The 14,783-nt window shown below is 42.3% G+C and overlaps 1 protein-coding gene across 6 annotated transcripts in view; it reads right to left on the reverse strand.

The window, feature by feature from the left end:
- Positions 1 to 14,783, reverse strand: part of TMEM266 (transmembrane protein 266) — a 193,240-nt gene that overhangs the window by 10,581 nt on the left and 167,876 nt on the right. The window lies entirely within an intron of this gene.

A 14,783-nucleotide genomic window follows, 5' to 3' on the forward strand; every position in this document is an offset into this window, starting at 1 on the left:
ATTGTAATTCGTGTTGTACTTTTCTGTGAGCGCCTGGTAGTTGGCAATTCTAAACTGTAAGGTGGCCGAAGAATATGCCTTCCTATCAAAAAGATCAAGGGGCTTCCATTGTCTGTCATAGCGTGTTGTCCTAAGGTGGTGCTGTCAGCCACGAGAGTTCACAGCATCCACCACAATGGAACTGAGTAGTGAGTGGGTGAATAGGAACTCTGATTCCCTGGTGGGAACATCATATTTTTTGTCCACCTGCTTGCACGTCTGGGCCACTGAGGCTGGGGTTTGCCACACAGTCTTAGCTGGGTCTAGGATGGCCTTGTTGATCAGGAGGGTGATTTTGGAGGTAGACAGGGGTGAAAGTAATAATAAATTCTTACCAGTGTGTGGGCTGGCTCCAGCCCCCAGAAGGGGCTGGGCGGAAGGGGCCTCGGGCAGAGGGGCGGGGATGGGGGTCAGCCTCCCCCAGCCAGCCCATCCACACTACCCCTTCCTCCCCACCCCCTGTCGGTGGCCCTGTCAGTACAGACCCTACCGGCAAGGCTGCCGATGGGGAAGGCAAAAGGGGCAGGGACGTTAAAGTGCTGCCTTGGCAGTGCTTTAATGTTGGCTGCATATGGGCGGGTACCAGCTTCTTGCTGGTATGCCGTACCAGCCCGTACTGGCTCACTTTCACCCTTGCAGGTAGATGAAGCATGGAGGATGTTGATAAGCTGGTGGTGCATATCTTTAACCCCCTTCAATGGTATGTGGAGAGTGTCCACCACTCTCTTCGCCAGCTCTTGGAATAAGCAGAAGTCATCCATCATGGAAGGTGGCGACAGCATGACCATTTCGGCAAAGGCGAGGATATGACCTTGGGTATGACCACCTCCTCTGTCCACCTCTTGCTCTCCACTTCTTGGGGTTCCGAGACCTGCAATGCTGTAGCCTAGGGGGCTTGCCTGGAGGGCTCCCAGGAGACGCTCAGTGCCTTCTAGACAGGCTGTTGGTGTGCAGCCAGGGGTCCCACTCACTGTCCAATCCCTCACTTGACATCAGAGGGGCATGGCATGATTGTAGGGAAATCCTGCTTGGTTGGCCATGGCTCTGTTCCATGATCTTGGTACCAAGGGGCAGAGAGTCAGGAGCTTCCAACATAGCGAGGTCACCAGGCTGATGGAATTCTGCTCGTACCGAGCATCCTGGTGTTAGTGGTGGTGCCAGGGGAGATGGAGACTTTGCCCATACTGATCTCTCTGGTGCCAGATGAGCCAGTGTTGCTGGTGGTACTGACAACAACTCGCTTACTAGGAGTGTCTTAGGGCATTTGCCTGTGTCTCTCTGTACTGAAGATTCCGTGCCTGTGCCCAAAGGGTCTGTGGGCCTATCAACGATACCGGGCACCGACCGTTGAAGAGAGGAGTGGGTGCCAGATGAACTTGGTGCCAGTGGTGCTGAGGATATCAAGCAAGATGGTGATCACTTTTGGCTATTCCCTAGGCTTGCTGAGGGGACTTCCTGCTCTCTTTTTCAACTTGTGAGAGGAGTCCCCAGACTGTTTCTTCGACCCACTGTCCTTCGAAGTTGAAGGTTGAGGGGAAGACTCATGTCCGCCAGAAGGCTGGGGTCAGAGAGCCACCTCCATAAAAGATGATTTTCTGGTGGAGCTCTCTGCCCTTGTGGGATCTTGGTCAGAGCTGGTGGCAGAGAGAGCACTTTTGTGGGATGTGGCCCCCACTGAAGCAGCGAATGCATTGGGAGTGCTTGTCTGTGACCGTAATCACCTTGCTGTAAGTGCGACACTTCTTGAACCCCAGAGAGCTGGGCATACCCTTGTCCAGGAGGGTCCCCTTCCACATCCCACAAGAACAAAGTCCTTTCTTTCTTCTTCTTCTAAAGGGTTTCTAAAAGCTAACCATTAACAACTGAAAAAGAGAGTTAACGACAGCTAACGGCTCTGTCTCTAGCCAGAGGTGGTTGAGATGGAATTGAGGACAGCTAGCCCGCATGCGCTGGCAAGCCTCATGGCGCAGCATGAGGAGAAACAGCACAGGTGCAGGCTCAACGGACACTGCTACCAAAGTTCTCCGACCAGCAGTGCAGGGAGGCAGACACACCTACAGTGGAGCACCCATAGGGACACTACTAGAAGAAGAAGAAGAAAAGCATATTATTTATGCAATACAATATAGCATCATAAAGGCAGATCATGGTGATTTAAAATCAGATAAAAATGTCCTTTAGCACATTCAACTGAACTAAAACAACAGCGGATTGTAGGAAGAATGTCAGTATATATGAGGAAGAGAGAACAGCTTTTGGGAGAGGGCAGATTGTTTGTATAATCTAAAATACTATATAGTTCTCGTCTCTCAGATTCTATATTGATTCTCTTAAGTATCAATTCGCCTTTCAGATTCCTCCTCTATTTCCTCTTCATGGGTAGAAATTTCTTTTGATTTCATTCCATGGGGAACTCACAATTTCCAGGATCCAGGAGATATAAGACTATTTTCTCTTTTCTTACAGATAGCTTGGATCTTTATGAGATACAGTTATGTGGTCTCCACATTCTCTTCCATAAAGCCAATCTCATTCCGCAGCCTAAGCTGATGGATTGGAGAAGCAAGAAAAAATATAATTTTCCTCTCATACATTGGAGATGGTGACCCTGGAAACATGGTTACAGACACTGGACTCTAATAGTCATGCTTAGAATCCCACCTTTCTCTCCTTTCTTGTTTGATGTGCCTAAAGGAATCAAAACATTTCTACACAGGGACTGGAGCATGTTTAATTTTTAGATTTGGACTGCAAGCAACAGCGCTGTTAATAAAAGCCATGGAATCAGGATCTCTCTTACCCATAGGAACCCCAGTTTATCTGCACATTCAGGAAGGGAAGATGATTTCACATTTCTCAGTGGATTGGAAACTGTGGTGTGTAGCAAGAAGAAGGACAGGGCCTGGAAAGAAGAAGGTAGGATAGACTGCTGTCTACGGCAAGACACTGCTCAATGCATTGGGGTGTAAATTAATGCCGACCTTGACAAAAATAGATACAAGGAATCACTTCACTTGTCAGTGAAATGCGGCTACTAGATGGAACGAGGCAGCTGTGGAACAATACACAGCAGAACTGTACAATTCAGGACAGGAAGTGAAGACTAGTATTGATTCCAACTAAGACTAGAGTGGCAATTTCAGTAGGAAGGAAGGTAATTATCCAAACTGGAGTTGAGCCAGGACACTGGGGTTAATACCCCATCTCTTATGAAAACTGAAATAACCTCTTCCCTGAATTTAAAGTCAACCATTTTCCGTGGGTCAGCTGCTTGAGCAGCTGTGTGCATTATAAAGCCAGGCCCATCCCTTCTCTTCTGGGGGGATGAAGCTAGCACTTTAGCCTGCTATCCAAAATCTTGCCCTTGAAAAATGTGGAGCTCTTGGTCAGGAACTATCACACAGCAACTGGAAAGTTTTTGATGAAGAGTTCCAAATAGTCTTCCTTTTTTTTCTGTAAAAATATAGAACATAAACTGAAATTTTCCTGGGAATAATAAACTATTTGGAGTAAAGTCCGTTCCAACCCATGAGATGACAATGTAATCTCTCTCCCTCTCTCTCCTGAACCTATAAAAACATCATAAATTTGGTGGAACACATAAATGCCATTCTGTCCATCAAGGCAGATTCCTCTTCTAGTCCTCTAATCCCTCCATAATGACTGTAACAATTGTTTCATCAATGATCCCAGTGTATGAATCTGCAAAACCTCTGCATGCAATAAATACCATTTGTACATCTTTATGATTTTGAGTCTTTTCTCTAAAAAAAGTTTCTTCATGTTACTTGGAAATATTTTATTATTAAAGCATTTTATTTCATCCTTTTATTGCCACTGATTCTGCTGACTTCTGTCTATTGGAGTTGAATTTCCTAGACCGTGGAATTATTCTTTCTTCAGCTGCAGAATCTCTGTGAGGTCATGAGTCTTTAGAGTGGAGTGATACAACTTTATTACCTCTCACTGTACAGACACACTGTCTACTAGGAAATAATCTTTATTCTGAGGTTTCTTAAGAATGAGATCTTGCAGTTTCATCACTGGTATCTTTCCCCTTGAGTACCAATAACATTTAGAAACCTATGAAAAGGAAAACCACGAAAAAGAAAGGAAAATGAATACACAAGTACAGCAATAAAGGCTGCTGAGCCACTGTTCAGTATGTTCCTTGTCACATTAGGACAGGAACTTGTTAAAATTGAAACCTGATTACTTTTGAAATAGTTTTTAGTTAAGTCAAAGCGATAAGAAACCTCACTGCATATATTTTAACTGGAGCTCCAAAAGCAGATTTCTGTGTTTTTCCAGTATAATTCTCCCTATTATTTTAACACAGGGTTGTCACTGGTACATCAGCTCTGATTAGAGATGGCCTAACTTCATTATTGCCTCATGATTTTGGTTATCTTTTACTATCTACATTAGCAGTCTCTCTGGGTAATATAACCAGATTCAAAATTCCAGGTTCCATTATAGCTAATTGTTTTAATATGAGACTAGACAGTGGCTCACTGATCCATGGTTGATGTTTGAAGGGCTGAGGCACCAGCACTAAGCTGGCAGCAAAAGAACCGATGACAAACAATGCCATTCCTCATCAGATGACAGTCTCAAAGACTTTGAGGGCAATAAGCAGTTCAGAATGGAAAGCTGTCTGGCAACTTGGAAGTTGTCTTGTTGGCTCAGTTCAGTGAATGGTTGTAGCTGATGGCTAATCTGGTTGGGGGAAAAGCAGCATGCATTTGTTTGGTTGTTAATGTGGATAAAACTAAGTCCATGGCCTTTAACATCAAGCAGAATGCAGCTCCAGATTACAACCCACTCAGTATTAACCTGTTCAAACAGGACATTGAAAAGGTGGCAACTGTCAAAAACTTGGGAAGCACCCTAGACACTGGTGTAGGATGTTTGAAAGATGTGGGCCCTTCAGTGGCCTCTGTGGCATCAAGATTGCTACGACACTGCGGATCTACCCTATCACAGTTATACCAACTTTATTGTGTGCCAGTGAAAGGAGGGTGCTGAGGAAGGCTGAAGAGTGGTGGATTGATGGTTTCGATTTTCGTCGTCTTCATCAGCTCCTCCATATTAAATGGCTGGATAAGATCACCAGTGAGGATATTTGTAGCTGAAACCAGCAACCACCTCCATCAGCACTGGTTCAGTTTTGGCAGCTTTCTTGGTACAGACGTATTATAAGAATGGAAGAACAACAAATTACGAAGCATGTTTACCAAGGAATGCTACTACTAGCCAGCAATCATGCGAGTGCTGAAAGGTTCAGTGGGATAACATTGCTAACGATGGACACAGACTGAACATCCAGCCAGACTGTCTTAAAGACCTAGCTGAAGATCGATCTGTGTGGTGCTCGATCTATGTCCCTTTGGGACTTGCCATGATGCTAATGATGAGACAGCAGCTCAGGGCTAGAAGAATAACGAAGGGATAGGAGCTACATATTAATGTTTTTGTCTTAGAAAAGGCTCCTTAAATAAGAATGCCCACATTCAGAGCCACACTGCTTGTCAGGTGACAATTAATTCATGTGGATCACAGGGTTATATAACCAAGCCTCAGTTTCCACAGGGACTTCCCTGCTCACCTGTATATTTTTAGAGTTAAGGTCTGTGAGAAGCATTGTGCTCCTCCGTCTTTGGCCAGCAGTGCTCCCAGCAATCCTCAACTTGAGGTCACATGCAAACAGAGAAGAGGGTTATAGTAACGGCCATATAGTAAGGAAGCAGACTGATGCGTACCATAGTGCATACACAATGCAAAATAAAGCTTTTGGTATAACATGGCTTTTTGAGATCACATTGACAACCCACAAAAGTGAGTTTCCCCAAAGACTTCGCAGCTTCAATGTTTCATTCTCCCATTTTACACTGGTGCTTCACACTTTAAAAGCGTTGCCTCTCTAGTTTAAGATCCTGGTCCTCACCTACAAACAGTATTTAGGCCCATCTACCGCTGTCTGCCTCTCATTCTGTGACTCAGAAGAACAGCTGTGGTCAACAAGGACTTCAGTGAACAGAGCTCAAGCTATCCTTCATGAGTATCTGGGGGCAGAACTTTCGTTGTGGCAGATCCTTGGCTATGAAACATCTTTCCACTGGGATGGATCAGTTGTATAATCTGCAGAACATGGTGTGACACCCATCTTTTCATGCATGCATTTTCTTTAGGGAAGAGTATGATCCCACTAGGAATGTGACCCTTCTGACAAGAAGCTGTTCAGGAGAGGGGCTTGCATTCAGGGGGCATTACAGGTGGGATTTTTCAAAAGTGCTTAGTGTTGATCTAATTCTGTGCCCATTGAAGACAATAGGAGTTTTACCACTGACTTCAGTGGGAGCTGATTTGGGCCAACATTGAGCACTTCAGAAAATTCCCCCTTCCATGCACTAAACAAACTTACACAGGAGTGCCTATGAACTATGCTGATAGCACTTTAGAAATTATACTGTCCTACTTACTTACAATTCACCTTTGGCACTTCAGAACTTTCTGTTCTTAACCATCTGAATTCCCCCTTTTCCCAAACTCTGGAACTGACCCCATTTCCAAACAAATGTTGCTGTCATCAATTTATTATGAAGTTACCTAGAGCCAAACATCAATAGGGTCTTGTCAGTGCCCTCTCCTCTGTGCTATACTGTTCATCCTAATGGATTTGAACAAGATGACCTGAGTGGAATTTCACAGTCCCTACCTTGGTGCCTCCACCAAGTCCCTCTTTCACTCTAGTGACATGGAACATACCTGTCAATGGGACAAAGGTGGGTGGCTAACAGTCTCCAGGGGAGACTTCCTTCTGCTTTCTATGCAATAGCAGATTCTCACATTAGTGACAGCTGCAGTGTTCACAAGGCTTTTCCATTCACACGGATATCCAGTCCCTGCAGAGACTGGCTGTGCATGTGAGAATTTGGGAGGATCTGCTGCATCCATCTTGACAGAAATGTCAATGTTAGTAGCCACAGGAGACAAGAGAATCAGTATGATTCAAAATCAAAAATACATCTGAGACGTAGAAGGGTTGTTGGTTTGGGAAATCCTGAGACATACTGCCTTTTCCTTTATCAGCACATATTGCTGTAGCAGAAAAAGCTCTAAAAATGACAGCAGATGACTTTGAGGATGACTTTGGCCCCAGTTTTCGCTGATAAATAAACTGTGTGTTGATTTAATCAATGTGTTATCGGAGTCTGCTCTAAATGAGGTCAAGATGCCCAGTGACATCTGTGGTAAGAATATTTTAAGAATTTAAAAATCAAAAAATACTTCGATTCAGAAAACCAGAGTTTGCTGTGTCATGCCAACACCACCAGTCACTGACCTAAATGCTGGGGTTTTTGTTAGGGCTGGGGTTTTAAACAGTGCCCAAAGGTGTGTCTACACTTCAGACTCAAAACACAGCAGTGTAGACATGGAGCCCAGGCTCTGAAACCTGGGGAGGGAAGAGGGTCTTCATAAAGCTTGTCTTCCCTAGTATTTCTAGCCTTTCAGCCGAAGTCCCATGAGCTCAAATCAAGTGACCCAGGCTCTGAGACTCAGCACCCCAGGTTTCTCTTCACATTGCAGACATACCCATGTGCCGTAGGAGCAAAGGTCCCACTGGATTTCAGTTCGTAAAATGGTTTTCAGTGGGACCTGTGCTTCTAAGTCACTTCTGAAAACCTTACCCTCTGTTCCTTCTACACTGGACTCCAGGCTACCCGTTGTCTGCAGTTCCCTTTTATTTCAGTTGGCTTTGTGGGTGCTCATTAGCTCTGTAAATCAGACCCTATGACTGCAGAATCTTTGTTTGAACTTAAATTCCCTGACGGTATACCTTCACCGTCTCCTACACACTTGCAAGGCAGCCACAGACTTGAGGCAAGGAGATTTAACTTTGTACAGATAGTTAAATGTTCACTGCTTCTCGAAATGCAAAGAGTGTCTTCCCCTCTATATTGTTAATAGACATTTCAATAACTACACACTATATGCATGGAGGTTCTGTTTTAAGGACTGATTAGCATGACCCCTATCCATTCTTGTGAGTGGTCACTGTATGTGGATCCATGAACTACCGTGTGTTCTAAATCAGACACATACAGAAAAGCCAAATTCTCAGTCTTGAATGGACAGAGCAAGGTCTAACAAGGCATTTTAGTGTGTCAGTGCCATGAAATCAAGATGATATTAGGTCTAACAGTCAGCTCAAAAGGTGTATACATCTTTCCTGGCTTTTAAAAAAAACATGTAAGTAATTTCCTATTGTCCCTTGCAAAGAAAGCTCCCATCAAGTAGCAAGAATGAAGACAAACAAACATACAAGCACCAAAGGGAACTGCTATTTGAAAACCACATTTGATTCATATAACTGAATTACCATTATCAGCAACAATTAGTAAAATCCATTTCCACTGTAATGCTTTAACTTTTCTGCCTGCTTGAGAATAATCCTAATGGAGCCCCTGTAAAGCACTGGAATTTTTCATATCCACTAAATGCCATTTTCTTTACTTGCTTTGATAAAGACGTACATAAATGTAAATACCAATGGGTACAGCAAGTGTTCATTTTCACTAAACATGCTCATAAATTTCAGCAGTATTACCTTTTCCCCAAAGGTAAAACTTCATTGCCAATCTCATAAAAATGGAAATTTGTCTAAGAATATCTAAAATAATCCTTCTGCAATGCAAAGTAACAGAGATGGGATTCTCTTCTCCTGGCCTAGGGCTGTGTATTAATTTAAAAACTATGTCAGTATTGTAGAATTTCAAAGACTGCAATGATATATGCAGAAAAATATGGAATTTCCACCAGGGACTGTAATTCACATATTATGGGACAGATTAAAGAATAATAAATTTGGAAGGAAGTATTAATGACTATATGGGGCACTGTGAACTTGACATTCCCTGAAACATGGAACTTTGTATCTCAAGCTTTAAAAATTATTTGTGCCGGAGCAAATCTAAACAGAAAAGAAATATATGTTATTCTAACCACGATCAGTTACATATTGTGTGAGTCAAGAACCTGACAAGAAAAACTTCCTTTATAATCTAGAGATGAACAGTGAGAATAAGTTTTGCTATTGCATCACTGCTCTTTTTCTGGGAGGAAGAGAGGAGAGAGGGTAACATCTAGAATATTTCTTTCACTATTACGCAAAGAATGTCCATGTTTAATTCTAAAAATGACTTACCAGCATCACTTAGCATTTATATATAGCAGTTTTCTTCCTCAACTCTTTACAGACCAACCTGTTAATTCTCACAACACTCCTGTAAAATAGGTAAGTATTATTATCCGAATTTTACATTAGGAGAAAATGTGTTATTCACAGAGACTGGCAATATCAGAGCTGAACTCTGGAATTCCTAGCTCCTTACGCTGGTGCGCATATTATTAGTATGCACTCTTCTGTTGATATTCACCCTCCATTGTCATTGTTTAGGTGTTAAGGTCAAATTTTTAGCCTCCATATTTGTCTAGTAAAAATCTTTCCAGCACATAAAGTCTACATTCAGGACATGTTTAAGAGGAAATGTTTCCCGCATCTCTTGGCCAAACTGGCTTGGATATCTGTCCAACATTAGTACACTTTCCACACAGCTTTTCCTACCCATAATAGAATTCTCGGAGGTGGCCTACCTTGCAGAGACTAAAACATGCCAATTAAGCAATAGGCCTTATATTCACAGACTTAGCATAAGAATTATTCTGCTATGGAGGCTGAACAAGGCTGTCACCTCACAGAGGTGACAAGCATGAAACATATTGACAGGGCCATTTTGGAACGCTTTCATAGTATGGTATGGACAGAGCACTTCACTCTCCTCAATGCCACCAGGAATTAATTCACTTTAGAAACAAAGGAAGGCAAGAAACAGTTGTGCAATAACAAAACCAGTTTGAAAATGTACACTGAAAGTTACCCGCATTGTCAGTGCAGAAGGTATTCTCCTGGTGTATGTATGCACTGTATGTCTTTGAGGAAGTCTGTGTCTCTGAGGTGCTGTGTGTAACATGTGATGCAGGGTTACCTGACTTATTTTATTGAATGCTGCTGAAAATGGTTCCACAAAATCCAGTGTAAATACCACAGTGCAAGCTAGAGCTGCCCCCGAGGAGCTTTAACTTATGCACTGTCCCATAAAACTCACATGCAGGGAAATGAGCAGAAGTCTGAATGCTTTTTTATTCTGTAACGCCGCATGGTAAAGTAGTTGATACTGAATGTTTCCATTGTTCCTTATGAACAAGGGAAATAAGATTTGCTTTGGCAGGAATACCCAATTTTCCCATGCACTAAGTTCTTTAGCCAGCTAAAGCCCATTGGTTTGACAGAATTCAGGGCCCTCCAAACCTGGAAAGATCTTGAGAGGCCCACAAAAATAGGTTTGTCAGAGTTGTGTACTATTCATGCCATTCCCTACCTCAGCTGCTATAGGCATTCCCATGTATTCTTCATAGGTCCTAGATGCCATGATATGAACCACCCAAATGTACTACTCTGGTCAGAAGTGGTTCTGACAAGATAGAGAATTTAATGAAGAGGGGCATAGTTGGGAGAAGATGTAGATAAAATGATTCCTAAGACTGGTTGACTCACAGGGGAGTTTGCAAATACAATCTTTGGGCCAAAGTAGCACAATCATGTATAGAAACACACTGTGGGCTTGCTGCTGGACAAAGTAAGGGCTGTGGAAGGCCCTGCATTCAGCAGAATTAGTGCAGTTTTGGGGTGTGAAATGGGGCAAGAATGCAGAGTATGTGTGAGTGCATTATCTGCCCTAGTATGTAAACAGGCTTACTGGTATGTGTGGGAAAAACAAGGGATCTGGGACTAACCGGATTTCCCTGCCCATGCTAGATAGATAGAATGCCCCAGCTGCTGTCGCACTTTGGGCTACTGAAATGCCCTTTCTTTGTCCCAAGAAATTACATTCAGATTTCACTGAGATCTATTCTTTAGAAACTGCTATTGCACTGCTCAGGAAATTTCTGGCAGCACGCCAAAACAATAACTGACACAGCAACAACAGTAGCAGCAAGATTATACTGGGACTGCCTGGGAGACACGGGAGCAGTTGGTGGGAAGGGGAGCAGGAATGGGCTGGGTTCTCTACAGACACACCTGGATGGGCACATGGTCCCAGTGGCCGACCCAGCCTTCTCCAGCTGCCAGTTAATATAGTAATTTGTGCAGAAACATTGACGGTTCAGGATTCAAATCATTGATGATGCATGATTCATCAAATCATTGATGATGCAGGATTCAAATCATTGATGATGCATGATTGGAGGAGAGTTGTTACATTTGTGCATAACAGGATTTGGTTTAACCTCTTTCCTTTTAAAAAATAATGGAGAAAATTAAATCTACAAAAACGTCATTAAAATAATGTTATTTAAGCTTGCAAAGTTTAGCACTTGAAAAGTAGTAAATGTCAGATTTACCTTTGTGCGTGCAACCTTAATATGGCCCCCTTGTGCGTATGCTTATGACACAGTTTTTAATTACATAATCACAAACTATTTTTCCATATGGCCCCTGCTTCATTCAGTGCACCAGGCAACCTCAGAAATGGTGTTTCCAACTTTAGGTTACAAAGTCAAAGACTTGAAATGTTATTTTAACATAGAGTCTTTTGTACACAATATAAGATTCATAATGAAAATCTTTCCTTTATATTTTCAGTTGATTCCCTTGAAATCAGAGATTAATTGTAGATTTCCAACAAGACCTCTTAATTCTAACATAACAGTATGATATTCAGGAATAGGAAATGTAACGGAGCAATCATTTTTATTATTTGCTAAATGTATGTTTTCAAGGTTTCAGTAACAAGCATTAATATCTATAAGACCTATTGCGACCTATTTGAATTCACTATAATTTCAGCAATTGTGTTTATACCATGTAAAACTTTCTTCAGTTCCAAATGTAACCCTCAAGGAACATATGCATAAATTATAAAGTATCCTCCTGGGGAAACCTCTGAAATCTGACAAAAAGGAGGAAATGCATTTATGGGGCAGCATACAAACAATCCACTTTCTGCTTTTTCTAAATACAATTTGAAAGCTCAAATAATTTTTGATGTAGACACAGCAGCAAAATGTGGACCGATCCAGGCATGGAATTAAGTGGCAGGCCACAACTTTTTATTAAACTTTAACATAAGGGTGGGGTGCTACCCGCCCATCACCCATACTCTCTTATATCAGGTATTTAATTGGTTCCACTGCAGGGGTTATAGGACTCCTTACCATATAACCCATAATGTGGGGTAGGCTCTCCTCAGCCTACCTCAATGACTCAGCATTCTCTGACTCCAGCACCCTTCCACTCGTGAGGGGGACAGCGGGTGCAGTAGGGTGGGAACCTCAGCCCACGAGGGCTACAAGGTCTGTCCCTATCATATGAGCCCAAGGCCCATCACCAAAATCCCAGCTCTCCTACCTCTGGGAAGTATTTTATTTTATTCTTTTAACCGTACTGGAAAATGGCCGCAAGTTGCGACGTATAAACACCAACAGTTAGGTACTATGCACATTCATATTTAACCCACTATGGCTCGAAGGTGCTGTGAGGAAGGCAAAAAACTCCATGGTCCTCCACAACTGGCCCATGGGAGAAAAAATTCCTTTCTGACCCCCTAAACAGGCAATCAGCTAGACCCACAGCGTCTGTCAAGCTGGGTTCCCATTCCTAGTTCTGGTAGATAGGATGGGCTGCTGGAACAGAGCTGAAAGAGGCTCCACATGGTCCCTGTGCCGGGTTAAATCCTGGAAGCTGGGGAATGCTGGTCAATCAGCACCCCTCTCCCCTCCGCTGGCCAATGGATGCCAGAGACTCCCAGGGGAAGGAGCTACCTATTGTCCCCTGGTGAATGCCTCCCTCCCTTGCCACTGGGACTGTGCCCCTTTCACCACTGTCCCCATCAATTTCCCCACCCACTGATGTGCGTGGGTGACATATGGGTAAATTGTGAGTGATCACAATTGCAAATTAGTAAAAAGAAAGAACAAAAACAAAAATGCCAAAATATTTAACTCGTTTCATGGTTACTAATTCAATATTTAGCAAAGAACAGAGAATTATTTGACAAATTTTGGGAGCTCTTTTGGGCCTAAACCCTATGCATACTGAATTCTGTGTAATTTGACTGAAAGAAGGGTTCTAATTGAAATGGATTAATATTGCAATTCTCCCTTCTAGAGTTAGTGACCATCCCACAAAAATTATCAGGCAAAATGCCAGAGGGGGTCTAAAAAGCACATGGAGGAAGAAGAAAAGAGATTGGAACTGATCTAAGCAATTGATGTCCATATAGTCACAATAAAGTTAATAGATTTCAAGAAGGCAGACTTTAGCAAACTTGGGAGTTGGTAGGAAAGATTCCATGGGAAGCAAGTCTAAGGGGAAAAACAGTTGGCAGTTTTTCAAAAAAACATTATTAAGGGCACAAGAGCAAACTATCTCACTGTGTAGAAAAGCTAGGAAGTGTGGCAAGAGACTACCCTGGCTTAACCCAGGAGATCTTCAATGATCTGAAACTCAAAAAAAAGAGTCCCACAAAAAGTGGAAACTAGGTCAAATTACAAAGGACGAATATAAACAAACAACACAAGTATGTCGGGACAAAATTAGAAAGGCCAATGCACAAAATGAGATTAAACTAGCTAGGGATATAAAGGGTAAAAAGAAAACATTCTACAAATACATTAGAAGCAAGAGGAAGACCAAGGACAGGGTAGGCCCATTACTCAATGAGGGAGGAAAACAATTACAGAAAATGTGGAAATGGCAGAAATGCTAAATGACATTTTTGTTTCAGTTTTCACTAAAATGTTTAGTAGTGATTGGACTTCTAACTTAATGAATGCCAGTGAAAATGAGGTAGGATCAGAGGCTAAAATAGGGAAAGAACAAGTTAAAAATTACTTAGACAAGTTAGATGACTTCAAGTCACCAGGGCCTGAAGAAATACATCCCAGAATACTCAAGGAGCTGACAGAGATATCTGAGCCATTAGCGATTATCTTTAAAAAGTCATGGAAGATGGGAGAGATTCCAGAGGACTGGAAAAGGGCAAATATAGTGCCAATCTATGAAAAGGGGAATAAGGACAAGCTGGGGAATTACAGACCAGTCAGCTTAACTTCAGTACCCAGAAAGATAATGGAGCAAATAATTAAGAAATTAAACACATAGAAGATAATAAGATGATAAGTAACAGTCAGCATGAATTTCTCAAGAACAAATCATGTCAACTCAACCCAATAGCTTTCTTTCATAGGGTAATAAGCCTTGTGGATAGGGGGGAAGCAGTAGATGTGGTATATGTTGACTTTAGTAAGGTTTTTGATACTGTCTCACATGACCTTGTCATAAATAAACTAGGAAAATGCAACCTAGATGGAGCCACTATAAGGTGGGTGCATAACTAGTTGGAACCATTCCCAGAGAGTAGTTATTAGTGGTTAACAGTCAAGCTGGAAGGCACATCAAGTGAGGTCCCGCAGGGATCAGTTCTGAGTCCAGTTCTGTTCAATATCTTCATCAATGATTTAGATAATGGCATAGAAAGTACACATATAAAGTTTGCGGCCGATACCAAGCTGGAAGGGGTTGTGCTTTGGAGGATAGGATTAAAATTCAAAATGATCTGGACAAACTGGAGAAATAATCTGAAGTAAATAGGATGAAATTCAATAAGGACAAATGCAAA

Source organism: Caretta caretta, chromosome 10 (assembly GCF_965140235.1).
Source record: "Caretta caretta isolate rCarCar2 chromosome 10, rCarCar1.hap1, whole genome shotgun sequence".
Classification (NCBI taxonomy): domain Eukaryota; kingdom Metazoa; phylum Chordata; order Testudines; family Cheloniidae; genus Caretta; species Caretta caretta.